Source organism: Eptatretus burgeri, chromosome 4 (assembly GCF_056783735.1).
Source record: "Eptatretus burgeri isolate ZD-2024b chromosome 4, Ebu_testis_v1, whole genome shotgun sequence".
Lineage (NCBI taxonomy): Eukaryota > Metazoa > Chordata > Myxini > Myxiniformes > Myxinidae > Eptatretus > Eptatretus burgeri.
In genome coordinates, this window is record NC_140964.1 from 133,820,608 (window position 1) to 133,844,314 (window position 23,707).

Sequence of the window (23,707 nt, forward strand, 5' to 3'; positions counted from 1 at the left end):
CCTACCGATCTTCACAAATATGTATTTTTCACTGTCAGAATGGGTAGGATTATAAGTGACAAATATAATAAAGTTCACTAAAAGCTTAGTTTGAAGTAAATCAGATCATTTTTGACGAAGTTATGAGCGAAAAACGATTTTGATCTTTTCGTGACCTTGACCTTTGATCCAATTGGATCCAAAAGTTAATGGGGTCGTCCAAGGTTCATTGCCCACCTGTGGATTAAATTTGATAGTGTTTGCTAAAGCCGTTTTGCTGTCAAGTTGCGAACAGACAGACAGACAAACACTCATGTTTGTCAATGGTTTAAGTCAAAAACTCCATCATCACCTCCACCTCCTCCGCATAAAAACAAGCAAAATTCTAACTGAAAACGGAAAATTGACACACCTGCGTGATGGTAACGTCATAATGGATTGCTACGATGTGGAGGGCCTTTCATTGTTCATAAAACTGGCCTGCACTGCAAAATAATACATCATGTTTGCAGAATAGTGCCATTGACGCCTGAGCACGATAGACGAATTTTCGGTGTCAGGCGAACTATTGAACCGGAACAGTCACAACGAAGGCCTGGATATCTCATGAAAGACTAATATCTGAACTACATTCTCACTGAGTTTGAGCCACATATCACAAAAATTGATGGAGATACGCGCTTTCAAAAATGGCCAAATTATGACACATTTTTGCTGATGGGATCCAGAATACAAACCGGAAGTTGATCAAATTAAGTCAGCTAATGGCCAATCGTATGTTTTACATTCCCTAAAAGTTTGAGCGAAAAATATTGTTGCGGATTTCGCGCCCGCCGGCGTGCGACGGCCACGTAACTCGAATCGCGGCACGTCGCCCACCGGACGGACAATCCAGTCGTGACCCTCTCGGACTAACGCCGGGAACCAGTCACGGGTGGACCTTTCGGTCTCACCGCGATCGAGCCAATCAGCCCCCGCGTGGGATAGGGTTGCTCGCCAAATTCGACCTACCTAAGTACCCACGCGGAGGGTAGACCGGGCGATCGCACCTCGCCGCAGGTCGACTTCGGACACGGGCCACTTAAGCGACCCGTTCCGTACTATCAGAATAACCGAGCGGTGTTATCGTCGACCTCGACGGTTCGATTAATTATCGGGCGTATTCAGCCCACTACCAACCCTTTACGTGAAGCAAGATGAGGATTCAATGGGAGAAATGACGAAGCGAAGCGGGAAACAGTTCAACACAGAGCACATTTATTCGCGGCACACGGGAAACACACATATACAATTCCACCAAAAGCACACAGAAAAAACACAATTCCATTTACACAAAAAGCAAATATAAAAGCGAAAACACAATGCAGAGCTAATACCGACTACCGAGCACACGGCAACACTTATACAATTCTACTTCACAGACGGCGCCGACAACACATACCCAAAACCAAGGAAAAGAATATCCTCAAGGATGAGGCGGGCCTGAGGCCGAGACCGGGTCGCGCCTACCCGTCTGGTGATGAGACGCGGAGCGGCGATGGCTCCCCAACCCCGCGGGCCTCGCGGGCAGTGTCTGGCAGGGGGTGGGAAAGGGCTCTCTGGTCGCACTATCTCAGCGCGGGGGGAAACAGGAGGGGGTTGCTGATGCTCGGGGTATAGAGGATCTTTATTATCCCTGGTGTGCGTCTCCACCTCGGCCAGGTCGCGCTGTCGGCCTCCCTCGGGTGCAGCTCCCTGCACGACGCGAGCACCCCCTCGTCTGGTGTCGCCGCCTTTCCACAGCTCGTCCCCTCCGTTCCGACTCCAACGCACACGACGAGCAGCTCCACCGCCCGCGAAGTCTTGACCCTCTGCTTCCGACTCTCCTACTCTCCGCCTCTGGACTCTCCGACTCTCCTCTTCTTGACTCTCCGACCCTCCTCTTCTTGACTCTCCGACCGACCCTTGACTGACGAACACGGTCCTTTTATCCCCCCGTAGCTTCGCCTTTGACCCCCTCCCTTTGACCTTTCACCTCGCTCCCCATTGGCCCGAGGAAAAGTGGGCGTGAAGGCTTTTTGATCCACAAATTTGCATATATCGATCGTCCTGGAGGCGGGGCCAAATCGTCCCTCGCTCACCGATTGGACGGCAAAAAGTGGGCGTGTGTCGTTTTTGATCCGTTTTTGAAGCACAAAATCCGTGATTTTGTACACGCTGTTCGACGCGCGCCCTGCACGAGTCCAACACCGGTACCCACAGCGGGGCAAGAACGGTGGCGATGCGACGGCTGCGAGGTGTGATGTGAAGGTCGTGGCGGTTGTGGTGAAGCGGCGTTGTGGTTGGTGGTTGATGTTGTGGTTGTGGTGGTAATCATGGCGGTTGGTCCAAAATAAAGATAGTAAAAGAAAAACGGCTATCCTGAAGAGTCGCAGCACGCATAAATGACATGTATTCCCACTAGACAACGGGTTTGGGCCTAACTACACATGCACTTACCGAGATACCTCACCTAAGGGACCTGAATGGTGGTTTGCGAATTTGGTAACCACAACAATATAAAACTTTCGAATTTTAAGAATTTTTTTGTCATGTAAATGGGCTTTTCAATGCAAATTTCAAACATTTTGTGACGTCACAATCTGGATCCGATCTGGTTGAAACATGGCAGGGTGAAAGATATTATGACCCTACAAAAGCACATTAAATATCTAAGCAATTGAACAAGAAATGGCGGAGAAATGATTTTTTGAAATTTCGTCCCATGAAAATGATTGGGATTTTTTGAAACTTTGTGAATTTTTCGTGACGTCATCATTTGATCCAGGTTCACCCAAATTTATAGGTTCAGTCCTTGGGTGATTATCTTTCATGTCAAAATGTTTTGTGGACAGATACACAAGGACCGCTGAGAAAATCGATGCACAGACAGACAAACACACACACAAACAAACTCTTAACTGTACAAAGTGACAGAAGTTGTCTTCGACAACTTAACAAGCAGTCATAGACTGGTACTTACGAAATCGTCAACTTGACCTCTGACTTTGTCTAATAAAAGCTGTCTCTGGAGAAGGGAGCGACGCAAACCAGAAGTTTCCACCATGATTCTATACCAAACCATCAAAAATTGAATTTTTGACCTCACTGTGACCTTGACCTTTGACCGAATTTGACCAAAATCTAATCAGCACTAGCCATCACCCTCCTGAATCACGTGGTGTAATTTGACATTGGTAGCTTCTTCCGTTCAAGTTATCTGTACCAAACCATCAAAAATCGAATATTTGACCTCACTGTGACCTTGACCTTTGACCAAAATCTAATCAGCACTCGCCATCACCCTCCTGAATCACGTGGTGTAACTTGACATTGGTAGCTTCTTCCGTTCAAGTTATCGTGCCTACAAACAAACAAACAAACAAAAACGGAAGTCGTAAATATACTTACGAAATCTTTAGATTTCGTAAGTAACAAGCAGTCATCGACTGGTACTTATGAAATAGTCAACTTGACCTCTGACCTTGTCTAATAAAAGCTGTCTCTGGAGAAGGTAGCGACGCAAACCAGAAGTTTCTACGATGATTCTGTACCAAAGCATTAAAAATCGAATGTTTGACCTCACTGTGACCTTGACCTTTGATCAAAATCTAATCAGCGCTAGCCATCAACCTCCTGAATCACCTGGTGTCAGTTGACATTGGTAGCTTCTTCCGTTCGAGTTATCGTACCTACAAACAAACAAACAAAAAACAAACACACACACAGAGGACGGAAGTGATCAATATACTTACGAAATCTGAAGATTTCGTAAGTAACAAACAAACCGGACGATTACAATATCCCGCTCCCTCCCTCCGGGGGGGGGGGGGGGATAAAAAACAAATGAAAATAAATAAATGAAAAATCAAATGGAGGTGAGCAACCCGAGACAATGGGGAAGCACGGTTTGTATGGTTACACAATGTGTAAGGATACAAACATACCCTGCTAGTGTGTATATATATATATATATATATATATATATATATATATATATATATATATATATATATATATATATATATATATATATATATATATATACATATATATATATATATATATATATATATATATATATATATATATATATATATATATATATATATATATATACATATAGTTGTGAATTCACGCCCGCCTCGCCCACCGGACGGACAATTCTGTCGTGAGCCTCCGGGAACCATCGCCCGGAGCCAGTCACGGGTGAGCCTTTCGACCTCACCACGATCGTGCCAATCGGCCACCCACGTAGGATAGGGTTGTTCGCCAAACTCGACCTACCGAAGTACCCACGCAGATGGTAAACCGGGCGATCGTACCTCGCCGCAGGTCGACTCCGGACATGAACCGCTTAAGCGGTCCATTCCGTGCTATCGGGAAAACCGAGTGGTGTTATCGTCGGCCTCGACGGTTCCGATTAATTATTGGGCGTATTAAGCCCACTACGAACCCTTTACGTGAAGCAAGATGGAGATTCAAACGAAGGAAAGGACGCAGCGAAACGGAGAACAATTCAACATAATGCACTTGATTTACACGACACACGGAGAGCACACATATACAGCCAAACAGTCAGAATGCACATATATCAATTTAAAACAAAAACAACAATGCAGAGCTACGACCGAATACGCGAACACACGGCAACACTTATACAGTTTTACTTTACAAGACACGGCGCCACAAGATCCATACAAAACCCCGAAAAGAAAAAGGTGACTTCCCTTTTGGGCTGTCGAGTCCCTCTCCGACGTCCGTCGACATGATCCCGCCTGGCCGCGACTCCGTGCCCTAGCGTGGAAGGCGAGGCCTCTCCGGCGTGCCTCGCGCCGGCACGTGTTGGCCGCTCGACGCCACAGACGGAGTTTTCGGCGCTATCCCAGCGCGGATAGAAGGAGGGGGAAATGTGGATGCCCGAGGTCGGGAGGGGGGAATGGCCCACGCTCCTTCCCGCCAGCGCGGTCTTGGAACCGCACCACAGCAGACCAAGCCAGCTGCCACCAGCAAGAGAATAGGATGAGCGGGCCGGAAGACGACAGGAAGAGGGCAAGAGCAACCACAAAACCACTCCGCCCGTGTCCGACTTTTTATATCCCGGAGCTCCGCCCTGTTGCTCTGCCCCGTTCTTTGCTCCACTCCCCTTCGAGGCGCTTCGAGAAAGGTCTCGAAGAGGGGCGTTCCTCCTCCCTGGCCGCGTCACACCGCGCATCCACCAATCGGGCGCCAGCTGCCCCACCCCGCTTCTCCCTCACACCAAGCGCGGAGAAGAATGGCACGAAAAACAGGCGGGAAAAGCCCACCGAGCGTTCTTGTTGGTTTTTGTTTGAAATAAAAGATAGAAAAAGAAAAACGACTGACTCAAAGCATCACAGCCTGAATGAATCACATTAATTCCCTCTAAACAATGGGTTTGGGGTTAACTACACATGTACTTAAGAGATACCTCACATACGGGACCTGGATGGTGGTTTACGAATTCCCACAGCTGTAACACTACCCCCTCCCTTTTTTACAGACTCGTCCCGAGTCGTCAAATTTTCGTGTGCCATCATGTGTAGTCCTCCCCTAGTACGTTTTACCTACGGATCCCTGAGTGCGACATTCATGGTATTCGTGTCCCCAAAATAACCTGAGGGCTGAGTAACTAACGAAACAAATCCACTCACTCACTCGACTGAAATAAAATTGCCGGCGCCAAGACATACATGCCGGGGGCGCACTCATATTTACAGTACATCTTAACCTTAACCTACAAATTTTACACTAAACCATGGCCCAGGATCAATGGACTCTGCAAAAAGAAAGCAGTTAGCAGGGAGCCAGGCTGCTCGCATGCAGTCTCTGGCTCAAGCAACGCAGGTGGCAGGGAACATGGCCGGCTGCTCACACGCAGTCCAAGGCCTCCCCCTTTGAAAATGAACACAGTGAACCACAACGGTGCATGGGCTGCACAAACGCAGTCTCCTGGTGCGGTTGCCTGCAAGGCAGTCCCTGCAGAACACTGAACGGGCACTGACGCAAGCAACAAAACGGTGCACGGGCTGCTCAATGCAGTCCCGTGGTGCAGACAAATGGATGGATGGATGAACGCAAACAACCAACGGTGCACGGGCTGCTGGTGTAGGCCCGTGTTGTAGCTGCCAGCAGGGCAGTTCTTGCAGCTTGCAAACTGTTGCGACGATCCTGGCGCACATGGAAATGAACAGGGGGGGGGGGCAACTCAAACCAGGACGAGGCAAAATGGACGAGGGCAGTAGGCATGGCATGGCAAAGGCAGGCAGGCAAGGCATGGCATGACAAGGCCGCTGTAGCGAACAGCCGGCAGATGATCTGGCCAGCACAGGCCTTGAAGCAAAGACAGCTGGCAGTGGAACTGACCGGCACAGGCCTTGAAGTAACACAGCCGGACGATCCGGCTGGTACAGGCCTCGCAGCAAAACAACAGCTGCTGATGAAGTTGGCCGGCACAGGCCTTGAAGTAACAGCCAACAGATGAAGCTGGCCAGCCTTTTGCCTTGAGATGGAGGTTGGTGGAGGGAGTGCGATGGTGCTGGCCACTCAGAAGGCGGGCTCGGTCCTACCTACCTGTCTCCCTCCCACCTATCGCCTTTGCCTGTCACTGTACATACCCACTCCCTCAATTTGTAAAAACCAATTTAGCCCCAATTAATTAATTTTTTTTTTTTTTTTTTATTTCTATACCTGCCACTATAATTCGTCCCCTAACCCCCTTTATTGTCCTTGTTCGGCTAACCTATCTCATCACCGAGCCTACTCCCAACCCCTACGTTCCCTTCCCGGAGGGGAATGAGGGAGAGCTAGCGTCCTGTGTCGAGGCCCAACGAAGCCTCAGGATGGCCTCCCCAGACTTCAGCGATCTAACCCAAAGTGGGTCCAGCGGCCCACAATGAGAGCGAAGGGATGGATGGTGCGGAGGGCTACACTTCCGAACCTACCCTATCCATGTAACTTTTAAACTACCCCGGGGCTTTCAACAAGCGCCTCGCGCTTCAACTATTGGTTCTATCAACCCAGATTCCCGTCGCCTGTGTTGGTGTCCTCACAATTTCGGGCCTCGCCCCCCCAATTTTCTTCCCGTGCCCTCACACGGTTTCATGGCTGGGACGCGTGCCTCCCTTAGCAGGCACTTCCCTCTGCCGATTCTCTAACAATGGCACCCCCGGGCACTACACTGCCTCCGAGCCTACCAGCTCCCTAAACACCGGGGAGTGCCCCCCATGGCAACTCCCCTGAAACGCACACGTGGCAGGCTGGCTTCCCGGGCCCCTTTCTGAGGGTCACCCGTGCCCACAACACTGCCCACGCGGCTAATGGCGCCCCCGCACCATGCAGACGCACCCGTGCCCACGTCGCTATCCCGGCCCCCCATGGGCCCTTGGCCTACCGCGGCTGGTGCCCGGGGTACCCACTCAGCAATACTCACCTTTCGCAGCCACGCTCCCAGCCCGTAAACAGGGCTCCTGCACCCCTCCAAACGGGTTTCGAGCCTACTTTCCCACCAACAACAAAACGACTTCCATTTTTGTTAATTTAACTAACCCAGCTAACTCACTCTACACTGACCCCGGGGTCCCTTGGGCGGGAGTCACTCCTCCCCCCAATCACTCATCGCACCATGCATTCCACAATCACTACATTCACTCAGACCCGCTGGCCTCACTCACTCATCATGTCACAACACAACTCACCAACTCTTCAACACACCCACCGCTGAATCTCTGCCATCCTGCTAACTACTTCCCCAAACTAACTCGTGCTCCCACGTCGTCCCTTAAACGACAGCACGTTCCTTTTAACACTACGTAGCTAAACTACGTCCCTTCTACAAATGCACAGTCTGTCTGTCTCCAAATCCTCAAAAATCCATTAAAAATCATTTCACAACCGAAATCTCAACGAACATACCTCAACCTAATCCATTACACGGGCCCCATGAGGACTTACCCCTGCCCCCATGGAGCCGGTCTAGCTAAGCTAACCCTTCCCCCAAGCTCGTTTCATCCTGTGCCCAGGCCAAGGGGATCATCCACCCCTTGCCCAGGAATCCTGTTCACCCGAAAGCGAGGCTTGCTTTTTTTTTTTTTTTTTTTTCAATCGCGCAGCACCACCATGGCAACTCACAACCTGCGCACCAGCGCGGCAATTCACAGCCGCGCACCTGTGGCGTGACGTCATGGCAGCTGTTCGCGTCCCTCGTCCCACTTGGACGGTACCATCCGGCAGGGATTCACCCTCCTGCCGGATTCCAACCATACACGCAGCCATGACATCACCCGGCGCATAAAAAAAACACAAGCCTCACATCTCGAGGGGTTCCCCACGTGAACACATGTGCTCTGCCCGTTGGAGCTGAACACACCCGCCGCGTGGAGAACCCGTCCGGTCCAAATTCGTTTACCTGCCGAAACTTTGTCTGTCGCGGGATCGACAACATTCACCGTGCGCGTTTCCGGACCGGGCTTCACTCCCGCAAGCGAGCACGTGGCGGCCTCGTGCGTTGCACAGCACGGACCTCGCGCTCGTTGCTGGGTGAACCCGGCACGGTTTCCAAAACAGCTGCGGCCGCTCCTCGGCTTTTGTCCCTCTGTCGCCGTTGTCGTCGCCATTCCACCCACGCACACCTGCGTGTCACGACGCTCACACTCCACCCCATTAAACTCACCCCGGGAGACGCGGCTGCATGTTCACTCATGCCCACAATCATCTCCCTCACATACCGCTCTCTTTCACACACTGTCCCTCTTGCACTCGGCCGTTCACTCACGCATGCCACCTCCCTCGCACACGTGGCTCCACTCACTCGCGGTCTTTCACTCACTCGTGCCATACCACTCACCCGCAATGCCTCATCCACACACGGCGTGCTGGGAAGCACGCACCTCAGCACACTTGCCACCACACCATTCACACACGGGGTCGCTTCCACACACGAGGGCGCACTCACACCTTGCATCACACTGGGGATCAGTTGCACCACAAGGGTTTCCGGGGCCTCTATACCCCCCAAGCTCTCCGTGCACCTGTCCACAGCACCCGTCCCCTCAACTCCGCGAAGCACGACCGAACCCACCTGGTCGTGACTCGCTTCAAGGGGGCATTGCGGCTCCCTCCGTTCCCGAAGGAGGCTATCCAACTGCTCGCACCGGGTCCCAACACGTTCTGCGAGCTCACCCCCATTATCCTCCACTACCTCTGTGTGTGTGTGTGCTCTGTTCCTTTAACCCCGTCGTCATCGTGTAATCTCTCCTTTACCATTTCTACCTCCCGTGTCTCTGTTATTTCCGTCTCTTCCCTTATCTCCACTATTTTTATTTCCTTTGTCGTCACCTCGTGTCTCGTCTCGCACGTTTCGTCTCCCCACTTAGTTTTTCCCTCAGTGTCACCGTCGTTGTTACCTCGACGTCTCTCGTCTCACACGTCCCCCCAATTACTTTGCCCTCACCCGCCTCCATTGCGGTCCTGCGTTGCACCCCCTCCCAGCTCGTTCGCTCCCACACGTGGCGTCGCCATTTTGAGCTCCCCGGTTATCGTCTTCATGCCCGCCTGCAGGCTTCGGCCCATGTTCTGCGTCTCATCCCGCAGTTCTTCCTTCAAATTCGCCTTCATTGCGTTTTTCATTTATTGCGTATTCGTATCCATTTTCGTTTTCATTTCGTTCAATTGTTGCGTATTCGTATCCATTTTGTTGTTTATATTCGCATTCATCTTTGCCAGGCTGGGCCATGTCGGGCGCACTCGTCTGAGTCGATTCGGCGAGGATGGGGGGGTTTTGGTGGAGAGGGGGAGGGGAGGTGTCACACACCGTGGCCGCCGCCGCACCCATTTCGGGCTCTGGGTTTGGTTGGGGGAGTTCGTCCTGCACAACAAGCATTTCCTGCACGGGGATTTCATCCTGGACCATGGATTCTACACATTCTAAATCCATATCTACCCCCGGCTCCCGCTCGCCTTGAGACTCCATCTTATTTCTCGAAACGGGTTAAATTAAATTGCTCGTAATTTGGAGGGAATCGGGGGTCGCTCCTCTCACCCCTGGACCGATTCCCCGTGAATTTAGCTTGGAGACGGGAGGGTTTGTTTCCCGCTCTCTGACACCAGTGTTGCGAATTCGCGCCCGCCGGCGTGCGATCGGCCGCTCCACTCGAATGGCGGCACGTCGCCCACCGGACGGACAATTCTGTCGTGACCCTCCGGGAACCATCGCCCGGAGCCAGTCACGGGTGGGCCTATCGACCTCACCACGATCGTGCCAATCGGCCACCCGCGTAGGATAGGGTTGTTCGCCAAACTCGACCTACCTAAGTATCCACGCGGATGGTAAACCGGGCGATCATACCTCACCGCAGGTCGACTCCAGACATGAACCGCTTAAGCGGTCCGTTCCATGCTATCAGGATAACCGAGCGGTGTTATCGTCGGCCTCGACGGTTCGGATTAATTATCGGGCGTATTAAGCCCACTACGAACCCTTTACGTGAAGCAAGATGGAGATTCAAACGAAGGAAAGGACGCAGCGAAACGGGGAACAATTCAACATAATGCACTTTATTTACACGACACACGGAGAGCACACATATACAGCCAAACAGTCAGAATGCACATATATCAATTTAAAACAAAAACAACAATGCAGAGCTACGACCGAATACGCGAACACACGGCAACACTTATACAGTTTTACTTTACAAGACACGGCGCCACAAGATCCATACAAAAACCCCGAAAAGAAAAAGGTGACTTCCCTTTTGGGCCGTCAAGTCCCTCTCCGACGTCTGTCGACGTGATCCCGCCTGGCCGCGACTCCGTGCCCGAGCGTAGTAGGCGAGGCCTCTCCGGCGTGCCTCGCGCCGGCACGTGTTGGCCGCTTGACGCCACGGACGGGGTTTTCGGCGCTATCCCAGCGCGGATAGAAGGGGTGGGGGGGAAACGTGGATGCCCGAGGTCGGGAGGGGGGAATGGCGGACGCTCCTTCCCTCCAGCAGGGTCTTGGAACCGCACCACAGCAGACCAGGCCAGCGGCCACCAGGAGAAGAAGAGGACGAGCGAGCCAGAAAACAGGAAGAGAGCAAGAGCAACCATAAAACCGCTCCGCCCGTGTCCGACTTTTTATATCCCCGAGCTCCGCCCTGTTGGTCCGCCCCGTTCTTTGCTCCACCCCCCTTCGAGGCGCTTCGAGAAAGGTCTCGAAGAGGGGCATTCCTCCTCCCTGGCCGCGTCACACCACGCATCCACCAATCGAGCGCCAGCTGCCCTCCCCTCGCTTCTCCTCCCTCACACCAAGCGCGGAGAAGAATGGCGCGAAAAGCCCACCGAGCGTCCTCGTTGGTTTTTATTTGAAATAAAAGATAGAAAAAGAAAAATGACCGACTCAAAGCGTCGCAGCCCGAATGAATCACATTAATTCCCTCTAAACAATGGGTTTGGGGTTAACTACATATGTACTTAAGAGATACCTCACCTACGGGACCTGGATGGTGGTTTGCGAATTTCCACAGCCATAACAATATATACATATACATATACAGTGGGGAGAACAAGTATTTGATACACTACCGATTTTGCAGGTTTTCCCACTTACAAAGCACGTAGAGGTCTGTAAATTTTTTATCATAGGTACACTTCAACTATGAAAGACGGAATCTAAAACAACAATCCTGAAAATCACATTGTATGATTTTTAAATAATTAATTTGCATTTTATTGCATGAAATAAGTATTTGATGCATCAGAAAAACAGAACTTAATATTTGGTAGAGAAACCTTTGTTTGCAATTACAGAGATCAGACGTTTCCTGTAGTTCCTAACCAGGTTTGCACAGACTGCAGCAGGGATTTTGGCCCACTCCTCCATACAGATCTTCTCCAGATCCTTCAGGTTTCTTGGCTGTCGCTGGGAAACACAAACTTTCAGCTCCCTCCAAAGATTTTCTATTGGGTTCAGGTCTGGTGACTGGCTAGGCCACTCCAGGACCTTGAGATGCTTCTTACGGAGCCACTCCTTAGTTGCCCTGGCTGTGTGTTTCGGATCGTTGTCATGCTGGAAGACCCAGACACGCCCCATCAACAATGCTCTTGTTGAGGGAAGGAGGTTGCTGGCCAAGATCTCACGATACATGGCCCCATTCATCCTCCCCTCAATACGGTGCAGTCGTCCTGTCCCCTTTGCAGAAAAGCATCCCCAAAGAATGATGTTTCCACCTCCATGCTTCACGGTTGGGATGGTGTTCTTTGGGTTGTACTCATCCTTCTTCTTCCTCCAAACACGGCGAGTGGAGTTTAAACCAAAAAGCTCTATTTTGGTCTCAGACCACATGACTTTCTCCCAGTCCTCCTCTGGATCATCCAGATGGTCATTGGTAAACTTCAGACGGGCCTGGACATGCGCTGGCTTGAGCAGAGGGACCTTGCGTGCACTGCAGGATTTTAATCCATGATGGCGTAGTGTGTTACTGATGGTTTTCTTTGATGCTGTGGTCCCAGTTTTCTTCAGGTCATTGACCAGGTCCTGCCATGTAGTTCTGGGCTGATCCCTCGCCTTTCTCATGATCATTGAGGCTCCACGAGGTGAGATGTTGCATGGAACCCCAGACCGAGGGAGATTGACTGTTATCTTGAACTTCTTCCATTTTCTAATAATTGCGCCAACAGTTGTTGCCTTCTCACCAAGCTGCTTGCCTATTGTCCTGAAGCCCATCCCAGCCTTGTGCAAGTCTACAATTTTGTCCCTGATGTCCTTAGACAGCTCTCTGGTCTTTCCCATTGTGGAGAGGTTGGAGTCTGATTGATTGAGTGTGGACAGCTGTCTTTTATGAAGATAACGAGTTCAAACAGGTGCAGTTAATACAGGTAATAAGTGAAGAATAGGAGGGCTTCTTAAAGACAAAAGTAACAGGTCTGTGAGAGCCGGAATTCTTGCTGTTTGGTAGGTGATCAAATACTTATTTCATGCAATAAAATGCAAATTAATTATTTAAAAATCATACAATGTGATTTTTGTTTTAGATTCCATCTTTCACAGTTGAAGTGTACCTATGATAAAAATTACAGACCTCTACGTGCTTTGTAAGTGGGAAAACCTGCAAAATCAGCAGTGTATCAAATACTTGTTCTCCCCACTGTATATACACACACACATATATATATATATATATATATATATATATATATATATATATATATATATATATATATATATATATATATATATATATATACATATATATATATATATATATACATATATATATATATATATATATATATATATATATACATATACATATACATATATATATATACTGTATAATTTCACCAACAATGAAAATAGTTTGCAAGAGCATATTTTCCATGAATTATTAAATTTCTGGGTTAACCTCCACCTCGAGCATTGCAATCTGAATCCTGGACTCAGGAACTCACTGGACTTGAACTCCTGGACTCGGGAACTCACGTTCAAACCCTCTCGTACATTTGCTTGTCAATGACTTTCTTGGGAACTATCCAAAATTACCAACGTTAGCACATGACTGTACAACAAAGAGTAACCCTGACCAAGAAACCCCAACCACAAAATTAGCACTTTGCAACAAAAACAGACTCAGACCTTTTTTTTCTTCCTTTTGTATACAAAATCAAGGCTCGTAGAAGAGCTAGAACATTGAATGGATCAGGAAGCAACAAAACAAAAGGAAGAATAGAAAGAGGAGGGGGAGGGGGACACAAACAGCAGGGTTGAAGGACAAGACAGAGGGAGACTTGGACAAAAGAGGGGTAGGGGAGGACAGAAAATGGATACAGAAGCAGACTCTTCGGAAGAAAAAGATGAAAATTAGGAAGGAGGTGGGTTTGAAGATGGTGGAGGAGGAGGGGGGAGTGTGATATGCCAACCTGTGATAGACGAGTGTGCGTCCCCTCCGTTTCTTTGCCTTGTTTTTGCTCCTTTTATTCCAGTTGTTGTCACTTCTGATCCCTCAGCTCAATCAATTTCTCCTCCTCCCTCAAAATATTCAATCAAAAAACAATCTCTCCTCCTCCTTCTCAAAAAAAAAAAAAAACAACAGGAAAAAAAAGCACTCACAAAAAAACCCAACAACCAACAACAACAACAACAGGGAAAAACAATCCAAACTTCAATCTCAGTGCTCAGTCACTCATTTTCCTTTCCCTTTCTTCGTGATATCTCCAAAATGAATAAAATGTTCTCCAAACTTAAAACCACTTCACAACATTAATAAAAACCTTCCAAAATGTATCTTAACGTGGCCTTCCTCTGCTTTTTACTGCATCAGGAACAACCCATTCATCAAAATCTCTTCCTTTCCTCTTTGACATGACTCATTTCCCAAAACCTCCACTCTCCTAAATGCTCAGTTCATCCAGCCTCCTCTTTCACTTTCAGCTGTACTTTCCTCCATGCCCTCAACAACAAAAACATTCTCCACCACCACCCCACACAGGAAGTGTGTCGCACATTTTCCAGTCTGTGGATCCAGAGGTGTCAATTTTGCAAAGGCTTGGTGTGCATGACAAGAATTTCTCCTTCACGTCCATTCATGGTATCAAACCCCTCCATGTCAGCGCCATCTCCCCCATTTGCTCCTTCCTCGTCCTGCCACCTCTCAACTTGCACCTAGTCCAGCCCCATCTCAGCTTTAATCCCACCCACTCCTTCCCCTCCCAGATTTGCCCCTCCACCTACCCAACCATCTCCTGTCCCACACCCTCTCCTTGCTTCTTTCCACATTCCTACATCCTATCAGCAGCTCATCTTCCCCCCCCCCCAAATCCCGAACTGTGTGGACCTCAAACATCCAAGGACTCCATTTCACCCTGGCATATCTCCAGGCTGCTGCTGATACACTGGACATCATCTGCTGAACAGAATCCTTCCTCCCACATGACATCCCTGACTCCTTCGTGTCTCTCTCTGGCTATTGTCTCCTGTAGTTTGAGCAACCTGAACCCCATCCAGAGTTCCATTTTACATCAAAAACTCCATTTGTAACTCTCCGTGTGCTGCTCTCACACCTACAAAATCCAAGGAGTACCTGTGGCTACGACTTCCCCTCCGCTCCCACCTCCGCTCCCACCTCCGCTCCCACCTCACCTCCCACCTCACCTCCCACCTCACCTCTCTCATCTCTCTCACCCATCTCTCTCACCCATCTCTCTCACCTCTCTCTCTCATCTCTCTCATCTCTCTCATCTCTCTCATCTCTCTCATCTCTCTCATCTCTCTCATCTCTCTCATCTCTCTCATCTTTCTCATATCTCTCTCTCTCTCTCTCTCTCTCTTTCTCTCTCTCTCTCTGTCTCTCTCTCTCTCTCTCTCTCTCTCTCTCTCTCTCTCTCTCTCTCTCTCTCTCTCTCTCTCTCTCTCTCTCTCTCTCTCTTTCTCTCTTTCTCTCTTTCTCTCTTTCTCTCTTTCTCTCTTTCTCTCTCTCTCTCTCTGATGTCATGGACCAACCTTCAATCATTTATCCCAACTCTCTCTCTTCCTCATATGTGGTGATTTCAGTTGTCACCATGCCAATTGGCTGGTTTTTGGTACCTCTCTCACCAGCCATGGTGCTTCTGCAAAAGTATTCTGTGACTCCATGGGTCTGACTCTATCCATAAACTTTCCCACCCAGATTTCTCCCATTGGTAAATCTTCCCTTCTGGATTTCATGATGACAAACTTCCCCGCCAACAGATATTGCTCGTCCTCTGCCACAATCGGCTCATCTGCTCATGCACTTGTGAAGGTCAACATATCTCGCCATTCTCAGAGAACAGCCTCAGCGCAGGTGAGTCTCGAAGTTCAATCAGGCAAACTGGCAGTGACTCAAAGCAGCCATCACACTTCAGGACTGGTCTCCTGTATCTACCGCCACTCATATTAACTCAGCCTGGAATTCTTCCACAGAAACCTGCTCTCTTTTTTGCACAGTTATCCCACTTCATCTTCAATTATCTGACTTATCCGACCGCTCTTGGTACCCTGAATTCTGTGATGAGGCAGTTGCTCGAAAACAACTTGCATTCTCCTCCTGGAAGGCAAATCCAACCAAAGGCAACTTCACACCATTCCACAAATTACAGCTTTACATAAATGAAAAAAATCAAGTGTGTGTCTCCTCTCATGAGAGCGAGAAAACAACATCTGCTCAATCTCAAGAATGAGCATTCAACCTTGTCTCCCTGCTCTAAAACCTGGTGGCACCGTGTCAAGTCGGTCTCTGGTGTATGGTCCCCTTTCATCCATTCCCTCATTTCAAATGACACTACAGACGACTACGCTCGTGAGAAGGCCAAATGCCTGAAATCTGTGTTTGCTTCCAAATATTGGGTCCCCAACCCCCCCTCTCTCTCTGTACCCATCCTTCCCAGTCATACCCAACTGCTCTTGGACTTGGTGGTTTTTGAACCTGAGATGGTGGAGAAGTTTCTGGCAACCCTCGACTCTGACTGCAACTGGACCAGACAGTATCAGCTCACGTGTCCTACAAACCAGCTCTGCTGGTCTTTCGCTTCCTCCTTCTGCCATTTTCACCCTGTCATTGACCATCGATCATCTTCTGTCTGCTTGAAAATCAACCAACATCACAGCATTATATAAAAAGCTGCAAAAATGGATCCTCTTCACAACAAACCAAACTGCATACTTCCAGTCATCAACAAGGTCATGTGATCCATCATTGCAGTTGACATAAACTAATTCCTATTCTCCAACATCCTCATCTCAGATCATCAGTTTGGATTCAGAACAGGTCACTCTACCTTGGACATGCTGCTTCGACTCTCCCAACAATGGATGGAGGCCTTCAATATCAGACATGGCATCAGGGCCGTCTCTCTGGATATACATCAAGCTTTTGATACAGTCTGGCATCCTGACTTGCTTTCTAAAATGTCTGCCGATGGAAGCCAAGGCCAACTCCACTCTTGGATTGCTGACTTTGTCCCCTCTCATAGCGTTCCCTGTCTCCCTGACAACAATTTTCACCCCATCATAATCAAATGGGATTGTTTTTTTTTTGTGATTTTATTATTGCTAAACCTCAGGAAGTTTTCAAGATATCAGGCTGAAAGTTGCACTTGTATAAAATGTGGTCAAAATTAGTCAAAGGTCAAAGTCAAGGTCAATGTCATTCAAAATGCATAAAACACCAAATTAAGCAACAATTAGAAAATCTATCAGCACAGTTTGTGATGTACAACATTCTATCCTGTAAAACAGTTGATAGGTCAAATTTTCCAGATTATCAAATTGCTGTTTCCACGGCAACCATTGTTTATCTGGATTTCTCAAGTATCGTGCTGTGCACAACATCTATATGTTCATCACTCACGATAGTTCTTCTTCTGAGCAGACCGCGATTGTCTGTAAAGATAAACATGCACCACCTGTCATGGTCCACATCATCACTTTACGTTGAATTCCTGTTTCTGCCAACACACGCTGCACATTCATCGGAGGTGGGTACCCTGCTCGTAACCTCCAAACTTGGCAATTTCTGGAACTCAACTCTTCATTTCACTTTATCTTACTCAACATTTGTGACTCCAACAGGCCTTACACGCCTGGTGTTGGTTTAATGGTTAGGGTGGTGGGCTTTTGATTCTATGGTACTGAGTTCAAATCCCGCTCAGCTGTTGAATTAATACCAGGTGGGGTTGACTCTGCCTGTCATCCTTCCGAGGTCGGCAAAATGAGTGCCAGCATGCTGGTATCCTGTGTCGGAGTGGCGACCCGTCCAGGATTGTTCCCAATAGCCAAGGAGACTGCTTAGGCAGCACCGACACTGCACAGAGTATGGTCCCAATGGATGGAACAGGCCTTACACTGCCTGCATTGGCACTGTCCACACTGCTAAGCATCACCATGAGCTTTCAGGAATCGCAGTCGTGAGACTCCAATCACATACCCAAACTCTACCCCTCCTCCCCCCTCCCGGCACTTCAACATTGTGCTTTTCTGGAACTTCAACTCCAAAGGGAATCAGTGGCATGGGCTCTCTGGCCCACAACTCCTTTCTCAAGTTAAATTTGTTGCAGCTCTTAGGCAACTGCATGTCTCTCCTATTACTTGTTACAAATGTGGGTCTCTCAACATTCCCTGAAACGTCTCACACTCCATTCTTTGCGATCAGTCACGGGCAGTGCCCGGTCCATGGCTGTGTCTCTCCATGGCCAGTTGTTCTGATAACTCCGAGTAATTACTCGTCTCTCCATCTATTTTCCTGATGTCACACTGGTGCCCCCCTCTGGTGTTCCATTTTCTTTATCCAATGTTTCCTGGAGATGCTGCTGACGAATTTAACCTCATCCATTGCTTCTTCAGACGACCCTTAACGGCAAGAGTTAACAAAACAAACAGTCTCCTCAAATTCTCGCACGAGATCAAATTGCAGAGTTACTCCCATCATGCCTCAGTTGGTTCCTGCCACCAACCCTCAAATTGTCCATCAATCTCTTATTATGCTTGCGACACATATGTGCTGCTCTTCCTCTTCCATCGGCACCTGCATTGTCTGTCTTTGGAGTTTGTCGTCTTCCATTATCTCGTGGATTCTCCTCCGTCACTTATTGAGTCAAACTTGTTCTTCCTCATCACTACGTTCGAATCCGTTATCCGACTTCGAAGCTGAAGAAGGATCGTGAACCTCGATCCTCCTCTTCTTCCTTCTCTGTTCCCTTTTGTGATCTTCACTTGCCAGGACAAACAATACGCAGTGGAAGATCAGTTTAATGCCGGTCTTCTCGGTTAACCTCCAACCTTTGGTATCGAAAAATCATGGAAGAATAACAAATTAATTAAGGGCTAATTAATTTTCCTGGAGGTATGCACGCTTGCCTCTGAACCGACAAGCTTGGGTTTGAAACTCGAATTGGAATCCTCCGGGCTTCCCAGTTATAAACTGTCACCCTGGTGTTTCTCATGCAGGACAACACAATGTGTGCGGCATTCGGCGGAAGGACGTTAAGCTGAAAAACTTGTCTTTCTCCACTGGAAGAAGGGGACGGGCGATGTTAAAGACCCCACAGCGTCCTTCACGAAGTGAAGGTGACTTATTGCCAGCACTCTGAACAAATTACAAATCTCTGTCAGTTTCAGTCTTGAAGTCAGGGATGGCCTGCTGGTTCTTGAGAGACTGAGGCCAAAAACGTCCCCTCGATGACCCCACAAGAAGGTGAAAATAATTGGGGCCATTAAAAATGTCGTAGGTAGTTTTCCAAATGATAATAGTGATTTTAACAACAAATGAGATGATAAAATATTTATAAGACATTTTGCCTGTAGGCCCATCAACATTCATGTGCCATACTCTTTCCAGTGTGTCGATGTTGCGGAAGCAGTTACTCGGCAAGACTTTGAGTTCACATTGTACTTGGTGGCTTGCTATGACCTTCCCGGCAGTCAGTGAGGACAGGAAAGCAGAATTTGGTCAGGGTGCTGACAATACTCTTTGTGAAGGACACCGTGGGATCTTCAACGTCCATAGACAGGACGCTCAGTTTAAAGTCCACCAGAGGGATAGCGCGCACATTGATGAACCGTCCTACCTGCAAGCCGCAACGGCGATAGTTCATAATTGGTCCGAGATTCGAACCCAGGCTGCACAGCTCAGTCACAAGTGTGCGTACATACCTCTCGGCCATCAATCATCCTTCCTGCCTGGAAGCACCTTCGAGTTGGCTGCACGCGAGATGATCCAGAACTAACAATAATTCCAGCAGCCGTGGCTTATATAATGCTGAGAGGTTGTGAAAATTTACAGATAAACAAGTACATTTACTTTAATAAAAGCAGATGAGAAGAAAGTGAATGCTTATTTTTCCAAGTGTACTTTTCCCCTTCCATACATTTCCTCATTTACATTCGTGCCATTCCATGAATGTGCCACATTTTGTCAGCCCTCGTTGGACTTATGGATTCGGTCGCGATTTTCGAGTCCGTGCGTGCGTGCATCCGCAACTACATCTCGGACATGTATGGACCGATTTTATTTGTACATGGCGGAAAGACAACACATGATGGGACACATAAGCACATCATTTTTTGTTTTGCGATGCCATCAAAGATGGCCGACTGGTAGACCGGTGGCCATTTTAGTTGTAGAAAAAAAGCCCGATGTTGAACACGTCCTCAACAATTTCTCGGACATGAATTTACCAACGTTGAGAAAATTTGGTAAAGAGATAATGAATCATGGCTTACATATTCGTTTAATTGTTTTTTTGAGATCAGATCCAAGATGGCTGGCTGGCAGTCATTTTGATAGTTACATGTGTCAGCAACTCTTTTTCAGACGTGCATGGTCAGATTTTGTTCAAACTTGGCACAAGCACAGTACATGACGGCGTACATGTATACCTCATTTTACTTTGCGATCTGATCAAAGATGGCCAACTGGAAGACTGCCAACAACATAATCAGTCCGTCTTTGCTCTGTTCGTCCGATCGTTCTCTCTGGGTCAGCGTCCATCAGCCTGGAAGTTAGCCGACATCACGGCAATACACAACATGGTGTAACAACTGATTCTCTTCACTGCAGGTCGATGAGCTTGCTTCCATTTACAAGCAAGTACATGGAATCCATCATTGCACTTGACGTCAAATCATTCCTTTTTCTCTGATGGCCTGATCTCAGATCATCAGCTCGGTTTCAGACCAGGTCACACCACCTTGGACGTGCCGCTTCTCCTCTCCCAACAATGGATGTGAGTGCTGAACGTCAGACATGAGATCAAGGCCATCTCTCTGGATATATCCCGATATTTTGATATAGACAAGCACCCCTGCCTTAATCTCCAAAACTCTCTGCTTGTGGCATGCAAGATCACCTCCTCTCATGGCTCACTGATAATTCCTCCACTACTGTATTCATTGTGCAGCTCTCAACAGGATTACCTTATACCCTCTCAGTGTCAAGGCTGGAGTGTCCTAAGGCAGTGCCTTGGGCCAAGTCTTTTTCCTCATTAGCATCAATGAACTTTCTGTTTCCATGGGTAACCTCTTCCCTCTCTGGAGACCTTGATAGAATCAGGAGCTCGTCCAACACTCGGAGCATGTCTTTCAACCCCCAACAAATCCCACAAACTCATCTTGTCTCTCTGAAAGGACTTTCTAGCAAACCATCCCATCTACTCCAGAAACAAACCACTTGAAGAGGTTGTTACTCAAACTTTTTAGCATCACCAGAAGCCATGATCTTTCTTGGTCAACCCATATTTTCAAGATGGCCTCCAAATCCAGCCATGGACTGAGCATCCTTACTGAGGACTGAGCAAGGTCTTTCCTCAGCCAATCTGAATTTCTCTGTATTAAAGCACCTCCTTTTTGGTGTTGCACCCTCTGCCGTCTTCATGACTCCGTCCCTCTCAGGTTCCTGCAAGGAACCATTTCCATTCCATGTGCTCAATGATTACTCGGTGCCAATAACGAGCGATAATAGTGTGTTCTCGTGTTGGGTTGATTATACAAATACACAAGAATGTGCATAAACGTTTTATTCCAACCAATTTCCTTTGTACCTCTTTGTACAAAAAGCATGTTACCGGTAATTTCCAGTTTCAGCCACGCAATGCGCATTGGCAGTCGAAAAAAATATTAACTAAATTATCACCGAAAGAAACATGAGCGTCCTCATCTGATCGAGGGAGTTCATGTTCGCTTGGAATGGAGAACTTGCATTAAAATACTTCGATTCAACGTTCCTTCACATCTGTTCCACCTCATCATGCAATCTGTTCCGCATCATCAACAAGTTAATGATGATGATGATGGATCAACCTGCCAACAAACCACAACAAGGCAGTTCCAATCCTTTCCCAGTTCGTTTGAGGCACGGCTTGAAGCTTCAGATTTTTTCCTTACAAAAGCAAGAATGTATGTTTGAAATGTAAATTGCCAACAAAACATCCTTTTCATATCTGTTCGTCAAATATCACATAAAATCAATCAAATGCCAGCAATATCTGGTTGTGGCTTTATTGGTGAAATAAACGAGTATAATTTGTGACAAAAATGATATACAGGTACTTGAAATACTGTGTTGCATAAACATATACATACAGCATTGGCCACAAGTGGAGGATCAATTTATTACCTCCACCACCGAAGGTGGATGAGGTTATGCTTTCACCCATGTTTGTCTGTCTTGTCTGTGTAAGCACAACATCTCAAAAGGTTTTTGACGGATTTGGATGAAACTTGGTGGACGGGTTGCGTGTGTGACGAGGTCAAATTGATTCGATTTTGGTGACGATCCGGATCCGAATCGGGAAATGAGAATTATTTAATTTTCAAGTGATTCTTCAGCGTTGAGAGAGATAGGGCCAAAAAAATAAAAAATAAAAGGTATGGCATGATATCACAAGAACTAATGTGTGGATTCAGACGAAACTTGGTGGATGAGTTAGTTCGGTGACAAGAACGAGCCGATTAGATTCTGGAGGTCCAGATCTAGATCCGGCCGATCAGTGGGACACAAAATGCAAAATGTTCAGCCTAGCGGAGGCACGCGCTCTACCGAGAACCGTTCTCGTATATGTTGCATGGAATAAACAAGATATTGTATTGGATGTGGTTACTCCATAAGCAATACATGTAACGTGGGAACCCCACAGCCCTGATCTGGCAATGTGCGATTTCCAAAAATTAGCTCAAACATGATGCGAGCCAAGCTTTGAGTGAAATCACAGCTGCGAGAGTCCCGAAGAACAGGAGGAGTTTTCAAATGTGTTTGGACCATCATGGTGGTCATACGGACAGATACAGACGCTGAGATGGCTGATCCCTCATTTTGTAGTTACTCTGTATATTAAGATGATAAAACGCGTGATAATTTTTTTTTTTACATGTGCAAAATATAGCACCGTCGGTGGTACTGCCATCACTTATCCAAAAGGATGAAATTATCATTGAACACAAGATGAACACAAGCGCATGCACAACACTCGTTCCCTGATGATATCTGCACCGTGGTGTGAGCATCCGAGATGTGTAAGTGCAAGTGATGCCACATTGGTTCATTGTTCAAGATAGTGTCCAGTGATTGGACAATGGGATGTAGGTAAGTGCATCAGTGAACGGTTGACTAACACCTTGCAGCTCAAGGTGCAGAATATAACTTAGCATACGGAGGGATGCTTGACAAATTCAATGAAGATCAGTTGTTTCTTCAATCACAAGATTGAGTCCACTGTGCATCAATTATGAACCTCACTGCTTTAACTTTAGGTCATTATTTTATCATCTTTATATTTTTTTTTCTGCCATAGGAATTTTGAGTTGCGTTGAAAAGGTATTCAGAACGACACAAGTACTAGTCATTGTCCAAGAAACAGCAACATATGCGAATAAAATCCTGACTTTTGTGTATGTTCTCCGATGGATGAACGGGTAAATCCTCCGCTCACGAGCGGATCTCTGCAGTGTCAACGATTTGGACGCACAGCCCTGTGCCGCATCAGCCCGAAGGTTGGTGAGCAGTAAAAGTTGAGGAATATAATATTTTCTTTCCAGTAACATCGTGCCTTGCCAGATTAAAATGAACACCCCTGTTTCAAAACAGATTATTTCAACAATCTGTGACACAAACACAATCAAATGGAGGACTTGTGGAAGCACATCCTTTGGCATCACACAGTACTTGAATCCGCGAAGGAATACGCGACATTCAAAATGACGTACGAA